We start from the raw sequence: 19,770 nt of genomic DNA, 5'->3' as shown, positions 1-19,770 counted from the left end.
CTCCGAGCTCCATTTCCCCCAAGATTTGTCTAGGTTTAGCGGTCCGTCACGTCCCGTCCCTGCCTTCACCACCGTCGATTGCCCGCGCCGATCTTGTCGCCAGCACCACCGTGGTGAGCCTCTTGTTCTTGTCTCTTTCTGAAAGAAAAAAATTTCTTACTTTAGATAGATACTTGTCTAATTTTGTTACTTTTATTATTCCTTCTTATTACATAGTACGATGGTTTTGGTATCCGCCCCCGTCGGTCCTCGTCCTGTTTATGATTCGGATGTGGTATGTATTATATTTTTATAACTATTTGGTTCATTTATTGTTTATGACAAATATGCCGACCAACGTGACATAGATTTTATTTATCTAGGAGGTGGTTGAACCGGAAATTCCAACCGACCCTATTGTCGAGAGGTTAAATTTAGTTGAAGAAGAAAACAATTACTTGAAGGAAAAAAAAATTGAGGAGGAGAAGATGATATTGGAGTTGCATGTTGCGGATGTCGTCGATGATCACAAGATCAAGATGGATGCAATGCGTTTGAAGATTAGAAAGATTAGAAAATATGCCATTCATACCGAGGCTTGGTATCATTATGCCGTTGGATCAATTGTTACCTTGGTTGCGATTATGATCACATTTGTTTTCGCATTGAAATGTTTTACATAGTTTCAATGTATGGTTTAATTAATTAGATGCTCTGGAGAGCTATATGTTGTTAGATGAGAACTATGTATGTACTTTGGTTTTAATGTGATGATGAACTTCTATTAATTTGGTCACTTAATTATCTATTCATGATGTTCTATAATGGTTTTTGACACACTTAATTATATATAATGCACACAGATGAACCAGCAATGGATGTACGGTGACAGACACACCTCCGAGTACATTAAGGGCGTGCATGATTTTCTCGAAGTGGCTGAGGCAAACAAGCAGAATGGTTTTATGTGTTGTCCATGCCCTACATGTGGGAATACGAAGTCTTACTCTGACCGGAAAATCCTTCACACCCACCTGCTTTACAAGGGTTTCATGCCACACTATAATGTTTGGACGAGGCACGGAGAAATAGGGGTTATGATGGAAGACGGCGAAGAAGAAGAGGACGATGACAACTATGTGCCCCCTGAATACGGTGATGCTGCAACGGGGGAAGCTGCTGAAGATCAAGAGGAACCAGACGATGTGCCCAATGATGCTGCAAGGGGGGAAGCTGCTGAAGATCAAGAGGAACCAGTGCCCGATGATGATGATCTCCGCCGGGCCATTGTCAATGCAAGGACGCAATGCGAAAGTCAAAAGGAGAAGCTGAAGTTCGATCGCATGTTAGAGGATCACAAAAAAGGGTTGTACCCCAATTGCGAAGATGGCAACACAAAGCTCGGTACCGTACTGGAATTGCTGCAGTGGAAGGCAGAGAATTGCTGCGAAGATGGCAACACAAAGGATTTGAGAAGCTATTGAAAATATTGAAGAAGAAGCTTCCAAAGGATAACGAATTGCCCGACAGTACATACGCAGCAAAGAAGGTCGTATGCCCTCTAGGATTGGAGGTGCAAAAGATACATGCATGCCCTAATGACTGCATCCTCTACCGCGGTGCGTACAAGGATCTGAACGCATGCCCGGTATGCGGTGCATTGCGGTATAAGATCAGACGAGATGACCCTGGTGATGTTGACGGCGAGCCCCCCAGGAAGAGGGTTCCTGCGAAGGTGATGTGGTATGCTCCTATAATACCACGGTTGAAACGTCTGTTCAGAAACGAAGAGCATGCCAAGTTGATGCGATGGCACAGTGAGGACCGTAAGAAAGACGGGAAGTTGAGAGCACCCGCTGACGGGTCGTAGTGGAGAAAAATCGAGAGAAAGTACTGGGCTGAGTTTGCAGCTGACCCAAGGAACGTATGGTTTGGTTTAAGCGCAGATGGCATTAATCCTTTCGGGGAGTAGAGCAGCAATCACAGCACCTGGCCCGTGACTCTATGTATGTATAACCTTCCTCCTTGGATGTGCATGAAGCGGAAGTTCATTATGATGCCAGTTCTCATCCAAGGCCCTAAGCAACCCGGCAACGACATTGATGTGTACCTAAGGCCGTTAGTTGAAGAACTTTTACAGCTGTGGAATGGAAACGGTGTACGTACGTGGGATGAGCACAAACAGGAGGAATTTAACCTGCACGCGTTGCTATTTGTAACCATCAACGATTGGCCCGCTCTCAGTAACCTTTCAGGACAAACAAACAAGGGATACCACGCATGCACGCACTGTTTAGATGACACTGAAAGTATATACCTAGACAAATGCAGGAAGAATGTGTACCTGGGCCATCGTCGATTTCTTCCGACCAACCATCAATGTCGAAAGAAAGGCAAGCATTTCAAAGGTGAGGCAGATCACCGGAAGAAGCCCGCCATGCGTACCGGTGATCACGTACTTGCTATGGTCAATGATTTACATGTAATCTTTGGAAAGGGTCCCGGCGGACTAGCTGTTCCAAATGACGCTGAGGGACACGCACCCATGTGGAAGAAGAAATCTATATTTTGGGACCTACCCTACTGGAAAGAGCTAGAGATCCGCTCTTCAATCGACGTGATGCACGTGACGAAGAACCTTTGCGTGAACCTGCTAGGCTTCTTGCGCGTGTATGGGAAGACAAAAGATACACCTGAGGCACGGGAGGACCTGCAACGTTTGCACGAAAAAGACGGCATGCCTCCGAAGCAGTATGAAGGTCCTGCCAGCTACGCTCTTACGAAAGAAGAGAAAGAAATCTTCTTTGAATGCCTGCTCAGTATGAAGGTCCCGACTGGCTTCTCATCGAATATAAAGGGAATAATAAATATGCCAGAGAAAAAGTTCCAGAACCTAAAGTCTCATGACTGCCACGTGATTATGACGCAACTGCTTCCGGTTGCATTAAGGGGGCTTCTACCGGAAAACGTCCGATTAGCCATTGTGAAGCTATGTGCATTCCTCAATGCAATCTCTCAGAAGGTGATCGATCCAGAAATCATACCAAGGCTAAGGAGTGATGTGGCGCAATGTCTTGTCAGTTTCGAGCTGGTGTTCCCACCATCCTTCTTCAATATCATGACGCACGTCCTAGTTCATCTAGTCGACGAGATTGTCATTCTGGGGCCCGTATTTCTACACAATATGTTCCCCTTTGAGAGGTTCATGGGAGTCCTAAAGAAATATGTCCGTAACCGCGCTAGGCCGGAAGGAAGCATCTCCATGGGCCATCAAACAGAGGATGTCATTGGGTTTTGTGTTGACTTCATTCCTGGCCTTAAGAAGATAGGTCTCCCTAAATCGCGGTATGAGGGGAGACTAAAGGCACGCTTGGAGGGGACTCAATAATATGCAGGGTCAGATATTCTTGGTCTCAAGCACACTACATAGTTCTACAGAACTCTACCTTGGTGACCCCGTATGTCGATGAACACAAGAACAGTCTGCGCTCCAAACACCCGGAGCAGTGCGACGACTAGATTACATGTGAACACATCAGGACTTTTAGCAGTTGGTTGGAAACACGTCTCAGAGGTGACAACACTGTTTGTGATGAGCTGTACTCGTTGTCCAGGGGACCATCTTTGACTGTATTGACTTACAAAGGATACGAGATAAATGGGAATACATTTTACACGATCGCCCAAGATCAAAATAGCACCAACCAAAACAGCGGTGTCCGCTTTGATGCAGCAACCGAGAGGGGAAAGGACACATATTATGGTTACATAGTGGACATATGGGAACTTGACTACGGACATGATTTTAAGGTCCCTTTGTTTAAGTGCAAATGGGTCAATCTATCAGGAGGCAGGGTACAGGTAGACCCACAGTACGGAATGACAAGAGTGGATCTGAACAATCTTGGGTACACTAACGAACCGTTCGTCCTAGCCAATGATGTGGCACAGGTTATCTATGTGAAGGACATGTCTACCAGACCGAGAAAAAGAAAAGATAAGGAAGCGAATACATCATACGATGAGCCAAAGCGCCACATAGTTCTTTCAGGAAAAAGGGAAATCGTGGGAGTGGAGGGCAAGACAGACATGTCTGAAGATTATGAAAAGTTTCATGAAATTCCTCCTTTCAAAGTCAAGGCTGATCCAAGCATCCTGATAAACGATGAAGATTATCCATGGTTACGGCGCAATAAGCAAAGGACACAAGCGAAGAAAAAGTGAAGACTTTCTCTCCACAACTATTATGATGATACCATGCCAACTTTCAACCTTTTTGTAGTTCATTTGAAATGCCTGTTGTAACCGATGAGTTTTCGTCCGAAATCCTGATACTTCGAAAGAGATTGTCCATTTTGTACATGAAGTGCATCCAGTTTTTGCCGTAACCCTCTCAACTTTTTAGCACATGCTATGTGGGTGAAATGATGACACCATGCCAACTTTCAACCTTTTCAGAGTTCATTTGTAGTGCTTTTCAATTTCACGGTCATATAGCTCATGAAAATCAGTAAATGCATGAAAAATAACAAATGAAGTCAGAAAGGGTTGAAAATTGATGATGTGGCTTTGAATGGTGCATTTTGAACACACAAAAAGTCTGGAGTTCAAATAAGTTCAAAAAAATGAAATCCCTTTGTAACTGATGAGTTTTCGTTCGAAACCCTGATACTTCGGAAGAGATTGTCCATTTTGTACACGAAGTGCATCCAGTTTTTGCCGTAACCCTCTCAACTTTTTAGCACATGCTATGTGGGTGAAATGATGACACCATGCCAACTTTCAACCTTTTCAGAGTTCATTTGTAGTGCTTTTCAATTTCAGGGTCATTTATAGCTCATGAACTAATAGCAAAAAGAATGAACTAAAAATAATCAATTAAAATATGCTGTTATGATCAACTAAAACAAGACTATAATATTCTTCAATATCCAAAAGAATCAACTAAAAAGATTTTATAAAACTCCAATAGCAAAAGGAATTTTCATAAAGAATGTTTTTTGTTAGAAACTTTAATAGCAAAAAGCATTATCATAAAGATTATTTTGTTAGAAACTAAAATAACAAAATTTGTTTTTGAATAGAATCATAAAACACAGTAATATTAAATAGCAGGAAAAAGAATCACTCCAAAATCTATTTTTATAGTAAAGTTAATCACAAACTAGTGATTCACACAGACTTCAAAGAATTCAAATTTAAACTATTCAAATTTGAAAACTAATGGCACTAACAAAAAGTTTATAATTTTTGTGACCTAAAAGCAAAAAGAATTAAAAAATAAACTTTAATAAAATAAATAAAAATAGCAACAGTAAGTATTTTGTTGTAAGTAGAAAGAAAATAAAATAAATAAAGCAACAAAGAAAAAAAGTGCCATCTACTGGGCCACCACGGCCTGAATACGACTAGAAACCCAACCATGGGCCAGGATTCAGGCCCGCACGTGGCCCAGTAGGCCCCACAGGCACATAGTGTATGGTTAGGCCCGAAAGCCTGCAGTTGAGAGGAGCTCGAGAGGGTGGGCGTAGCAGTGCTTATAAACCACTCTCGAGCTCTCTCAACTAGCGAGGTGGGACTAAACTTTGGCCGCGACGCGGGCAGCACATGTCATGTGGTCCTGGTCGATGGCACAAACCGGGACTAAAGGGGGGCATGGGTACCGGTTAGTGGCACCAACCGGGACCAATGCCCCCCTTTAGTCCCGGTTGGTGCCACCAACCGGGACCAAAGGCCTCTTTTTAGCAGCCCAAAGGGCGGGAAGCGGCGGCCTTTGGTCCCGGTTGGTGGCACCAACCGGGACTAAAGGGGGGGCATTGGTCCCGGTTGGTGCCACGAACCAGGACCAATGCTCTGAGTATATATGAAAACACTTAGCGTTTTTCAGATTCATCTCTGAAGTTGCCCCGCCCTGACAATGCCGCCAGGCTGCCCGAGCTCACGCCGTCGACGCCGTCGCCGCCCTCTGCCTCGTCGACGCAGCTGCCCCTGCCCCGACCACGCCGCCGTCGGCCCGCCCCGACCACGCCGCGCGCCCCTGCCCCGACCACGCCGTCGTCGCCCCAGCCCTCGCCGTGCCTCTGCCTCGCCCTACCCTGATCGACCACGCCGCCGTCGCCCTGCCCCGACCACGCCGCCGTCGCCGCCCTCTACCCCGACGCGCGCCGTGCCTCTGCCCCTGCCCCGACCACGCCGCACAACTCCTTGGGTCAGGCCGGCGCCGGCCCCTGCCTCCCTATTTTTTTCACATATATATGATGTTTTTTTCCAGATTATATGTATATGTGTGAGTATATGTATGTGTGTATATATGATTATATGTCGTCTTTTCAGATTTTTTGTTTTTTGCATTTTTATAAAAATGTATATATGTATGTATGTTCTCTGTGTATATATATGTTCATGTATGCAAAAGATAGATTTTTAGAAAAGTTTTATCTATATATGTTCTCTGATTTAGTCCATTTTAGGTTAGTTTCATTTTAAGAAAAGTTTTATATATTTAGGAAAAGAAGGAAGAGAAGGAACAAGGAAGAAGAAGAAAAAGTATTATATATGCAAAAGTTACATTTTTAGAAAAGTTTTATATATCTAGCTAGGAAGAAAAGGAAGAAGAAGAAAAAGAAGGATAGGAAAAAAGAAAATAAGAAGAGGAAGAAAGGAGAAGAAGAGGAGAGGAAGAAGAGGAGAAATAAATAAGAAGAGGAAAAAAGAAGAAAAAGAAGAGGAGAAGAAGAAGAAAAAAAGAGATATATCTATTTTTTCTTCTTCTCCTCTATTCCTTTCTTCTCCTCCTCTTCTTTTTCTTCTTTTTTTCTTCGATCTTCTCCTCTATTCCTTTCTTCTTCTCCTCTTTTTATTTCTTCTTCGTCTTCTTATTTTTTATCGGGTATGTCGTTGTCGATATACCCCCTCTTCGATAACATTATTTTCCCATGTATTATGTCATCGTTGTCGATATATATAACTCCCTCCCAGATAACTTCGACATGATGGACGGTCGATATTTATACCCCCTCTCGACCGTGATAACTTATACCACGAGAGCACCCCCCGGCCCTCTCGCTCGACCAAAACTCTCGAGGACACCCAAACCCTAGAAAAAAATGATGTCGGTCTCCTACCCCCTCCCGCCTCGCCCCTACCCTTGAAGCGTTGCCGAGGCCACCCCAAACCCGGAATAAGCTAGGTCTACGTTTGCACTAATATATCCACCTGCTGTCATGTTTGTGTAATAATTGCCATGTTGTAATATTTGCAGAAACAATGGAGCACGGACGAGACGAGCAAGCAGAAGAGGTGTTGGGGGACATAATCTTAGCCGGAGGTGATACCTTGTCGTATCTTAACGACAATGATGGTCTGGAAGAACAGGGTGAAGAAGCAGGCTACAGTGATCGAAGAGTGGAGGAGGAAAGACATGATTATGATGGCTCCGGTGACCCAATGCTGGTGCAAGAAGGAGCCCGTGGTGACGGCTCCGGTGACCGAACAGAGTCCGGCCAGGTAAATATATTAGTTAAGCCTGTGCTGACTAGCTAATTGATGCATTCATTGTTTTGGTATGTACACATATTAATTAACTCTCGTCTTTCTTCTTTTTTCTAGCCCTCCGGATCAAGCACAACTTCGGTAAAGAGACGAGGCCCGAAGAGAAAGTTGGGCTCGGATGAAAGGTTTGAGATCACAGCAATCGCGCGTGACGGCCAACCGATTGAACCCATCCGGACAAAGGAAGCATTTGCTGCTCAGTGCGGGCTTCTTGTTAGGGACAAGATCCCGATCAGCATCCACCAATGGTATAAGCCTAAGAAGGAAGACCCTAAGGTGTCTTATGTCAATGATATGCAGAAAGATGATCTTTGGACTGAGCTGAAGGCAAATTTCACCCTACTGCCAGAGGAGGATCCGGAGAAGCCAGTTAAAGAGCAATTAATCAAGTATCATGCTCTTAAGAAGATGGCAGACCTATTCAGGAGCTGGAAGAATGAGCTGAAAACGTTTGTCGACAAAGAAGAGACACCAGAATTCATCGGCCGGTATGAGAAGATCAGAGACCACTGGCCCGCATTTGTGGCCCACAAGACATCGGAAAAGAGTAAGAAGATGTCAGCGACAAACAAGAAGAAGCTTCACCATCGCACGAGGTCAGGTGGCTACCTCAAAGCCCGGCCTAAGTGGGCCAAGGCTGAGAATGATCTGCTAGAAAAAGGGATCGAACCACAGACAATGAACTGGCCAGACTGTTGCCGGACTTGGTTCTTCGGGGCTGGCGGAAAATTGGACCCTGTATCAGGGAGGTGCGTTTGGACGGACGAGCTTTTGAGAATACCAGTCAAGAGGCTTAAGCACTATATCGATGTAGTGCAGCAAGGGACGTTCATTCCAGACAGAGAGAACGACGAGCTCACAATGGCCCTCGGGAATCCCGAGCACCCTGGACGGACACGAGGCACGCCAGGCTCCGTTCCGTGGAAGGCTGGTTTTCCGGCCACAGGCGGTTACAAAAGCCAGGAGAGGAGGAAAACAGTGGAGCAGACCCAAATTCAGAAGCTGCACGAAAGGGTTCAAGCGCTAGAGGAACGAGATGGCAATCGATATGCCGAAACTACCCCCGAAGCTACCCCGCCATCTCAGCGGAGAAGCAGCGTGGCTTCCACCGAGCTGCTTCAGCCGGAGCATGTCTTGACGGCTCCTGCTAGCTACCCCGTGGATGCTATCACGGAGTCTCAACATTGCCACCTTAGGCGCAATGGCAGAACTTCAAAGTCAAGGTGGCTGTTGGCTCTGTTTTACCTCCTGAACCCGGCGCAACCTACCACTGCCGGCCGATTCTAGAAGGATATGCTAGGGTGATGGTGGATGAAATAACGGAGGGATTTGAGGACCTCCAGCTTGACCACCCTATCGGTGAAGGGGAGACTCGGCTGGGTTCTGCTCTGAAGACTCCGTGCCTATGGCGGAAGGAGCTCATTAACCTTCCGAACTGGACGCCTCCGGCGAGTAAGGGCACTCCGCCGCCTCCTCCTCCGGTGAGTGATCAGGGCACTCAGCCTCCTTCTCCGGCGCGTGGCGGCACTCCGCCTCCTCCTCTGCCTCCTCCTCCGGCGAGTGATCAGGGCACTCAGCCTCCTTCTCCGGCGCGTGGCGGCACTCCGCCTCCTTCTCCGCCTGCACCGGCGTGCCAGAGCAGCCAGCCTCCTCCTTCTCCGCCTTGTCAGCAAGGGCGGAAGAGACCCGCCGCCGCTCCGGCAGCTCCTCCGCCTCATAAGCAAGGAAAGAAGACAGCTGTAGCCGGTCCGTCTGCTCTGCCGGCGTCTAGCAGTACAGGTGCTAGAGGCGGGAGGCAATACAGATTCGGTCCTTCTCTGAAGACTCCAGAGAAGTTACCATACGAGAGGACCCCGGAGGAGAACGCGAAGATCGTGCGAGCCGAAGTGACAAACTTCTTTGAAGGGATGAAAGCAAAGAAACATCCACCTCCGGAGGAGAAGGTAGATCTGGTGAAAGCGAAGCGCACTTTGGCTGCCCTGACAAAACCACCAAAGTCTCTGCCGAAAGGCAACTATGAGTGCATTATTGCAAAGACATTTGTCGAAGCGGAGCGGTCGGGAAGTACTGTCAGTGATCAAAGGTTAAAAGACGACGAGCTGGGAAAAAATTGCCCAGCTTGGCGAACAAGCGAACCAATCGTGCCCCCCGCTCAAGGTGTCTAGCGACATCGTCCCTAATGATCTGAGGATTGTGCCCGGTTATAGCAATCTTGGAGATTACCTGCCCGACGATGTACATTATGAAATCATGGAGGTGGACGAACACAAATACCATTACGGGAAGCCTCTCGTCAAAGATGAAAGATCTCTAACAACGATGATGCAAAGATTACATGATTGGTACATGAAAACCTGCAGAGAGTCTGATGGGATGAATACTTTGACGCTGAGAGTTAAACCGGAGCTTGACCTCGTTGGAATTGAACTGCTGAATGTTCCATTTGAGGAGTTCTTCCAGTTTTTCAATCAAAAGGCCCTCGATAAATCAACGATCACTTGCTACTGTCTGTAAGTAGTACTACTTCTGTCATTAAGTCTCTCTATATAGGTCAGCTCTTTCATTGCATGTATTTATAATTATCCTCACTATATTATGCAGATTGAAGATCGCCGAATTGAAGAAAAGACAAATCGGTGATATTGGGTTCATTAACACAAATCTCATAGATGCATATACAGTTGAAAAACATGCCAAAGAAGCCGAGGCCAACTTGCTACGATCGTTGGTATTAAATCAAAACAAAGATATAATACTCTTTCCTTACAACTTCAAGTGAGTGTTACTGTCTTGTGCATATTCGGTTTCCCTTATTATTCCAGGTTATGGTAATGTAATTGATGACTTATGCATGCATGCGCAGCTTCCACTATATTCTCCTAGAGATTAAGCTTGAGCAGGGAGTAGTAACCGTCTTAGACTCGAGAAGAAAAGATCCCCAGGACTATGCGGACATGACTCAAATGCTCGAGAAGTAAGTTAAATCGATCATTATCCACCATATCAGCAAGTTTGTTCATTTCCTGATATCAAGTAATTGTTTTCTTTGTCTGGCAGGGTTTGGAGAAAATTCACCACAAAAGCTCCGGGACTGCCGAAGAAGCTGCAATTTTCACACCCGAAAGTAGGTACTATATTAGCATGTTCCGCACATCTCCTAGTGATTCAAGCGCTAGTTTCATCAATACCATTTAGCATGCTTGCTTATCAGTTAGATTGACCTCTATTTCTTGTAAAGTGATTGTGGCAGGAACAAGGGAATGATTTCTGTGGATACTACGTTTGCGAGTCTATCCGCCACACGACCTGTGAGCGGGGCTAATCTGACGAACAATATGAAGTGCGTAAGCAATAATATTCACAATTTTATTTTATTACACCATCATTTGTGTCGAGTTTCATTTATTCATATATATATGTATTGAACCCCTTCTTCAAATTAGATCTTTCGGATGCGGGATGAACTCCTAGCACCAGATCGTATGCGAGCAATTCAAGAGGAATTGGCGGCATTCTTCCTTAACCACGTGATCACTGAAAACGGAGAATACTGTGTGGACCCTGTGTTCTTATAATTTAATTAGGAGATTATATTGTAAGAGATAATTATTGTATATATGTAGCCGGTAGTGTCAGATCGATATACGAGAACTTGTTGTTCGACCAATCTCTCGGAGAAGGAGAGGTGGTCGATATCACTTCTCTCTGTATGCATATGTTCATGACGATCTTCTGTTTCCTTCATTTGCTTACTAGCTAGCGTGTCTAGTCCTCTCCATATGTATATAGTACGTAGCGTCGACCAAGCACGGAGATAAGAGAGGACACTTCTCTCTATTAATTAGCTAGCTAACACAATATATGAAACACCTAAATTAACCCCCCAACCCCCCCCCCTTAAAAAAAACAAAAACCAGCCCCTGAAATGCTGACGCGTGGATGCCTATTGGTCCCGGTTGGTGACACCAATCGGGACAAAAGGCCCTGCCTATTGGTCCCGGTTGGTGTCACCAACCGGGACCAAAGGCCCCCCTGCCTGGGCTGGCAGCAGCGGCCACGTGGAGGACCTTTTGTCCCGGTTCGTGTAAGAAACCGGGACTAAAGGGTTAGGGCTTTAGTAACGACCCTTTAGTCCCGGTTCGAAAACCGGGACAAAAGGCCCTTACCAACCGGGGTAAAAGCCCCTTTTTCTACTAGTGTGGTCTCCCCAATGTTCTTGGCATCCAGCTTGTGGTTGTTGGTGAACTCCGTGATCAGCATGTGGTTGGCGTTGAGTCCATGTTCCACCATCCCCTGGAACTTGAAAACTTGTTGCTCCATTGCTTCGAGCCTCGTCTCCACGCTTCCGGTCCTCCTTGGTCCCTCAATATCGTGGATGTGCATCAACCCATCACGCATCTCAATGGTTTGAGGGTGTCGCAGCACCTCTGCGAGGTAAGGGTTGATGACCTTCTCGAAGAACTTGTCCTTGGGGGCGCTTGGAGACGTCATGATGATCTAGATCTGTCAGAAAAACAGCTCGAAACGAAAACACAGGATAATTGCATGATACAGGAGTCAAAACCTTCGGAAGATTATATAATGAATTTTTACCGACCAAAATACGTATCATACAAGAAAATGGAGTCCGGAGAGTGCACGAGGTGCCCACGAGGCAGGGGGCGCGCCCAGGGGGGTAGGGCGCGCCCTCCACCCTCATGGAGGCCTCGTGTCCTTCCCGGTCTGCTTCTTATTTTTCTATTTTTCTAAATATTCCAAAACGGAGAAAATTTGCCATTAGAACTGTTTTGGAGTCGGTTTACTTACCGTACCAGATACCTATTCCTTTTTGGAGTCTGAAACATTCTGGAAAGTGTCCCTTATGTATTCCTTCGGGGTTACGGTTTCAATAATATTAGTTTCAACGTTTATAGGATTACCTGAGATATAATGTTTGATCCTTTGACCGTTCACCACCTTTGGATTTGTGCCTTCGAAGTTGTTGATTTTTATGGCACCAGAACGATAGACCTCCTCGATAACGTAAGGACCTTCCCATTTAGAGAGAAGTTTTCCTGCAAAAAATCTTAAACGAGAGTTGTATAGCAATACACAATCACCTACATTAAACTCACGCTTTTGTATCCTTTTGTCATGCCATCTTTTAACTTTTTCTTTAAACAACTTGGCATTCTCATAGGCTTGGGTTCTCCATTCATCAACTGAGCTAATGTGAAATAACCTCTTCTCACCAGCAAGTTTGAAATCATAGTTGAGCTCTTTAATGGCCCAATATGCCTTATGTTCTAGTTCGAGAGGTAAGTGACATGCTTTTCCATAAACCATTTTATACGGAGACATACCCATAGGATTTTTATATGCAGTTCTATAGGCCCATAATGCATCATCAAGTTTCTTGGACCAATTCTTTCTAGATCTATTAACAGTCTTTTGAAAAATTAATTTGAGTTCTCTATTGCTCAATTCTACTTGACCACTAGACTGTGGGTGATAAGGAGATGCAATTCTATGATTAACATCATACTTGGCAAGCATTTTACGGAAAGCACCATGAATAAAATGTGAACCACCATCAGTCATTAAATATCTAGGGACTCCAAACCTCGGAAAAATAATTTCTTTAAGCATCTTAGAAGTGTTATGATTAGAACTACTAGTTGGAATAGCTTCTACCCACTTAGTAATGTAATCAAGAGCAACTAAAATATGAGTAAATCCATTAGAGGCAGGAAACGGTCCCATATAATCAAAAGCCCCAAACATCAAATGGTTCAATAACAAGTGAATAAATCATAGGCATTTCCTGACGTCTACTAATATTACCAATTCTTTGACATTCATCACAAGACAAGACAAACTTACGACCATGCTTGAAGAGAGTAGGCCAATAAAAACCGGATTGCAATACCTTATGTGCAGTTCTATCTCCAGCGTGGTGTCCTCCATAAGCTTCGGAGTGACACTTGCGTAGGATCTTTTCCTGTTCATGCTCAGGTACACAACGCCTAATAACACCATCTAGTCCTTCTTTATAAAGATGTGGGTCATCCCAAAAGTAATGTCTCAAATCATAGAAAAACTTTTTCTTTTGCTGGTATGTGAAAATAGGTGGTATAAATTTAGCAACAATGTAATTAGCATAATCAGCATACCATGGAGCAGTACGGGAAGCATTTATGACATTTAATTGTTCATCAGGAAAGCTATCATCAATAGGTAGTGGGTCATCAAGAACATTTTCTAAAATAGACAAGTTGTCTGCAACGGGGTTCTCAGCTCCCTTTCTATCAATAATGTGCAAATCATATTTCTTGTAGCAAGAGAACCCATCTAATAAGTCTAGGTTTAGCATCTTTCTTTTCCATAAGATATTTAATAGCAGCATGATCCATGTGAATAGTTACTTTAGAATCAACAATATAAGGTCTGAACTTATCACAAGCAAATACAACTGCTAAGAATTCTTTTTCAGTAGTAGCATAATTTCTCTGAGCACTGTCTAGAGTTTTACTAGCATATTGAATAACATTTAATTTCTTATCAACTCTTTGCCCTAGAACAGCACCTACAACATAATCACTAGCATCACACATAATTTCAAAGGGTAAATTCCAATCAGGTGGCTGAACAATAGGTGCAGAAATCAATGCTTTCTTAAGTATTTCAAATGCTTCTACACAATCATCATCAAAAACAAATGGTATATCTTTTTGTAATAGATTAGTCAGAGGCCGAGAAATTTTTGAGAAGTCCTTAATGAACCTCCTATAAAAACCGGCATGACCAAGAAAACTTCTTATACCTTTGATGTCCTTGGGACATGGCATCTTTTCAATAGCATCAACCTTGGCTTTATCAACTTCAATGCCTCTTTCAGAAATTTTGTGCCCCAAGACAATACCTTCATTAACCATAAAGTGGCACTTCTCCCAATTCAAGACAAGGTTAGTGTCTTCACATCTCTGCAAAACTTGATCAAGGTTGCTCAAGGAATCATCAAAAGAGGATCCATAGACGGAGAAATCATCCATGAAAACCTCACAAATCTTTTCACAAAAATCAGAGAATATAGCCATCATGCATCTTTGAAAGGTAGAAGGTGCATTACATAAACCAAAAGGCATACGTCTATAAGCAAAAGTACCAAAAGGGCAAGTAAAAGTGGTCTTTGCTTGATCATCAGCTGACATAGGTATTTGAGAGAAACCAGAATAACCATCTAGAAAGAAAAAATGTGTGTGTTTGGATAATCTTTCTAGCATTTGATCAATAAAAGGTAAGGGGTAATGATCCTTTTAGTAGCCTTATTTAATTTACGGAAGTCAATTACCATCCTATAACCTGTAATAATTCTTTGCGGAATTAATTCATCTTTATCATTAGGAACGACAGTAATACCTCCCTTCTTAGGGACACAATGGACAGGGCTTACCCACTAGCTATCAGCAACGGGATAAATTATACCTGCCTCAAGGAGCTTTAATATTTCCTTTCTTACCACTTCTTTCATCTTAGGATTTAATCATCGTTGATGATCAATAACTGGTTTGGCGTCTTTCTCCAGATTTATTTTGTGTTGACATAGAGTGGGACTAATGCCCTTAAGATCATCAAGAGTATATCCAATAGCAGCACGATGCTTCTTCAAAGTTTTCAATAATTTTTCTTCTTCCTTCTCTGAAAGGTTAGCACTAATAATTACAGGATATATCTTCTTTTCATCAAGATAAGCATATTTAAGAGTATCAGGCAATGGTTTAAGCTCAAACACGGGATCACCCTTGGGTGGTGGAGGATCCCCTAGGATTTCAACAGGCAAGTTGTGTTTCAGAATAGGTCCCTGTTTAAAGAATACTTCATCTTTCCCTTCTTTCATTCATAAACATATCATTTTCATGGTCTAGCAAATATTGTTCTAAAGGATCACTAGGAGGCACGGCAATAGAAGCAAGACCAATAATTTCATCCTTACTAGGAAATTCCTCTTCACGGTGTTGTCTACGAAATTTAGAAAAATTAAACTCATGAGACATATCACCCAAACCAATAGTAACAACATCTTTTTTGTAGTCTATCTTAGCATTAACTGTGTTCAAGAAGGGTCTACCAAATATAATGGGACAAAAGCTATCTTGTGGGGAACCAAGAACAAGAAAATCAGCAGGATATTTAGTTTTCCCACACAAGACTTCAACATCTCTAACAATCCCAATTTGTGAAATAGTATCTCTATTGTCAAGTTTAATTGTGAAATCAATATCTTCTAACTCAGTAGGTGCAATATCATGCATAATTTCTTGATATAAAGAAATAGGTATTGCACTAGCACTAGCACCCATATCACATAAGCCATGATAACAATGATCTCCTACTTTAACAAAATAACAGGCATGCCTACCACATGTCTATGTTTATCTTCGGCACAAGGTTTAGCAATTCTAGTAGTTTCTTCACAGAAATAAATAACATGCCCATTAATATTATCAGCCAAGAGATCCTTAACAATAGCAATATTAGGTTCAACCTTAACTTGCTCAGGAGGTGTATAAGTTCTAATATTGCTTTTATGAACCACAGTTGATGCTCTAGCATGATCCTTTATTCTGACAGGGAAAGGTGGTTTCTCAACATAAGCAATAGGAGCAATAGGATCATTATAAGTGATAGTCTTTTCTTCAACTTTAATAGGTGCAACTACTTTTTCTTCTATGGGAGGATGATATTTAAACCACTTCTCCTTAGGGAGATCAACATGAGTAGCAAAGGATTCACAGAAAGAAGCTACTATCTCAGAGTTAAGTCCATATTTAGTGCTAAATTTACGGAAAACATCGGTATCCATAAAAGATTTAACACAATCAAACTTAGGTGTTATACCTGACTCCTTACCTTCATCGAGATCCCAATCTTCAGAGTTGCGTTTAATTCTTTCCAATAAATTCCATTTGAATTCAATAGTCTTCATCATAAAGGAACCAGTACAAGAAGTATCAAGCATGGAGCGATTGTTGTCAAAAAGCCGAGCATAAATTTTTTGAATAATCATTTCTCTTGAGAGCTCATGATTGGGGCATGAATATAACATTGACTAAAACCTCCCCCAAGCTTGAGCGATGCTTTCTCCTTCGCGAGGCCAAAAATTATATATATAATTACGATCACGATGAACAAGATGCATAGGAAAAAACTTCTGATGAAATTCCAATTTCAATCGCTTATAGTCCCATGATCCCGTATCATCACATAGCCTGTACCATGTCAATGCATCTCCCTTCAAAGATAAAGGGAAGACCTTCTTCTTGATAACATCATCGAGCATACCTGCAAGCTTAAATAATCCACAAACTTCATCCACATAGATTAAGTGTAAATCGGGATGCAATGTTCCATCTCCTGCAACAGGATTAGCTAGCAGTTTCTCTATCATACCCAAAGGAATTTCAAAGTAAATATTTTCAGTAGGTTCAGTAGGTTGAGGAGCAACTCTTTGCTCTACTGGTCGGGGTGAAGATACCCCGAACAAGCCCCTCAGAGGATTACTTTCCATAGTAACAAGTGACAGTAAATTTCAGCACACTATATAAATTTTTTCCTTACCAAATTCCACCTACCAAAGTCGTTTCACTCCCCGGCAACGGCGCCAGAAAAGAGTCTTGATGACCCATAAGTATAGGGGATCTATCGCAGTCCTTTCGGTAAGTAAGAGTGTCGAACCCAATGAGGAGCAGAAGGAAATGATAAGCAGTTTTCAGCAAGGTATTCTCTGCAAGCACTGAAATTATAGGTAACAGATAGTTTTGTGATAAGGTAATTTGTAACGAGCAACAAGTAACGAAAGTAAATAAAGTGCAGCATGGTGGCTCAATCCTTTTTGTAGCAAAGTACAAGCCTGGACAATTTCTTATATAGAGGAAAGCGCTCCCAAGGACACATGGGAATTATCGTCAAGCTAGTTTTCATCACATTCATATGATTCGCGTTTGGTACTTTGATAATTTGATATGTGGGTGGACCGGTGCTTGGGTGCTGTCCTTACTTGGACAAGCATCCCACTTATGATTAACTCCTATTGCAAGCATCCGCAACTACAAAAGAAGTATTAAGGTAAACCTAACCATAGCATGAAACATATGGATCCAAATCAGCCCCTTACGAAGCAACGCATAAACTAGGGTTTAAGCTTCTGTCACTCTAGCAACCCATCATCTACTTATTACTTCCCAATGCCTTCTCTAGGCCCAAATAATGGTGAAGTGTCATGTAGTCGACGTTCACATGACACCACTAGAGGGGAGACAACATACATCTCATCAAAATATCGAACGAATACCAAATTCACATGACTACTAATAGCAAGACTTCTCCCATGCCCTCAGGAACAAACGTAACTACTCACAAAGCATATTCATGTTCATAATCAGAGGAGTATTAATATGCATAAAGGATCTGAATATATGATCTTTCACCAATTAAACCAACTAGCATCAACTACAAGGAGTAATCAACACTACTAGCAACCTACAAGTACCAATATCAGACTTAGAGACAAGAATTGGATACAAGAGATGAAGTAGGGTTTGAGAGGAGATGGTGCTGGTGAAGATGTTGATGGAGATTGGCCCCCTCCCTATGAGAGGAGCGTTGGTGATGACGATGGCGGGGATTTCCCCCTCCCAGAGGGAAGTGTCCCCGGCAGAACAGCTCCGCTAGAGCCCTGGATTGGTTCCGCCAAGGTTCCACCTCATGGCGGCGGAGTCTCGTCCCAAAAGCTTGCTTATGATTTTTCTCGGACGAAAGACTTCATATAGCAGAAGATGGGCACCGGAGGGCCACCAGGGGGCCCACGAGGCAGGGGGCGCACACAGGGGGGTAGGGCGCGCCCCCACCCTCGTTCCCAGGGTGTGGGTCCCCTCTGGTATTTTCTTCGCTCAGTATTTTTTATTATTTCCAAAAATAACTTCCGTGGAGTTTCATGACTTTTGGAGTTGTGCAGAATAGGTCTCTAATATTTGCTCCTTTTCCAGCCCAGAATTCCAGCTGCGCATTCTCCCTCTTCATGTAAACCTTGGAAAATAAGAGAGAATAGGCATAAGTATTGTGACATAATGTGTAATAACAGCCCATAATGCAATAAATATCGATATAAAAGCATGATGCAAAATGGATGTATCAGTACCTGAGATACAATGTTTTATTCGTTGCCCATTAACAACCTTCGGGTTAGTACCTTCGGCATTATTTATTTTGATAGCTCTAGACCGATAAACCTCCTCGATAACATAGGGTCCTTCCCATTTGGAGAGGAGTTTTCCTGTAAAGAACCTGAAACGAGAGTTGTACAAAAGAACATATTCTCCAACTTTGAACTCACGCTTTTGGATTCTTTTATCGTGCCACCTTTTAACCTTTTCTTTAAATAGTTTGGCGTTTTCATAAGCTTGGGTTCTCCATTCATCTAATGAGCTAATAGCAAATAACCTCTTTTCACCAGCAAGTTTGAAATCATAATTGAGTTCTTTGACTGCCCAATATGCTTTATGTTCTAACTCAAGAGGCAAATGACAAGCTTTTCCACAAACCATTTTATAAGGAGACATACCCATTGGATTTTTTTATGCTGTTCTATAAGCCCAAAGTGCATCATCTAATTTCTTAGACGCATTCTTCCTGGACCTATTGACAGTCTTTTGCAAAATTAATTTTATTTCTCTATTGCTAAGTTCAATAGCAACCAAAATATGTGTATACCCATTAGAGGAAGGAAAAGGTCCCATGTAATCAAATCCCCAAACATCAAATGGTTCAACAGCAAATGAATAATTCATAGGCATTTCTTGACGCTTACCGATATTACCTATTCTTTGACATTCATCACAAGATAAGACGAACTTACGGGCATCCATGAAGAGAGTAGGCCAATAAAATCCAGATTGCAAAACCTTGTGAGCAGTTCTATCTCCAGCATGATGCCCTCCATAAGCTTCGGAGTGACATTTCTGTAGGATTTTTCCCTGTTCATGCTCAGGTACACAACGTATATTAATACCATCTACTCCTTCTTTATAAAGATGTGGGTCATCCCAAAAGTAGTATCTTAAATCATAGAAGAATTTTTTTTCTTTTGTTGGTATGTAAAGCTAGGTGATAAATATTTAGCAACAACGTAATTAGCATAATCAACATACCAAGGAGTGTTATTAGAAATATTTATTGCAGCTAGCTGCTCATCAAGAAAACTAT

This window comes from Aegilops tauschii, chromosome 3, assembly GCF_002575655.3.
Source record: "Aegilops tauschii subsp. strangulata cultivar AL8/78 chromosome 3, Aet v6.0, whole genome shotgun sequence".
Taxonomy (NCBI): Eukaryota; Viridiplantae; Streptophyta; class Magnoliopsida; order Poales; family Poaceae; genus Aegilops; species Aegilops tauschii.
This window is presented reverse-complemented; position numbering follows the sequence as displayed.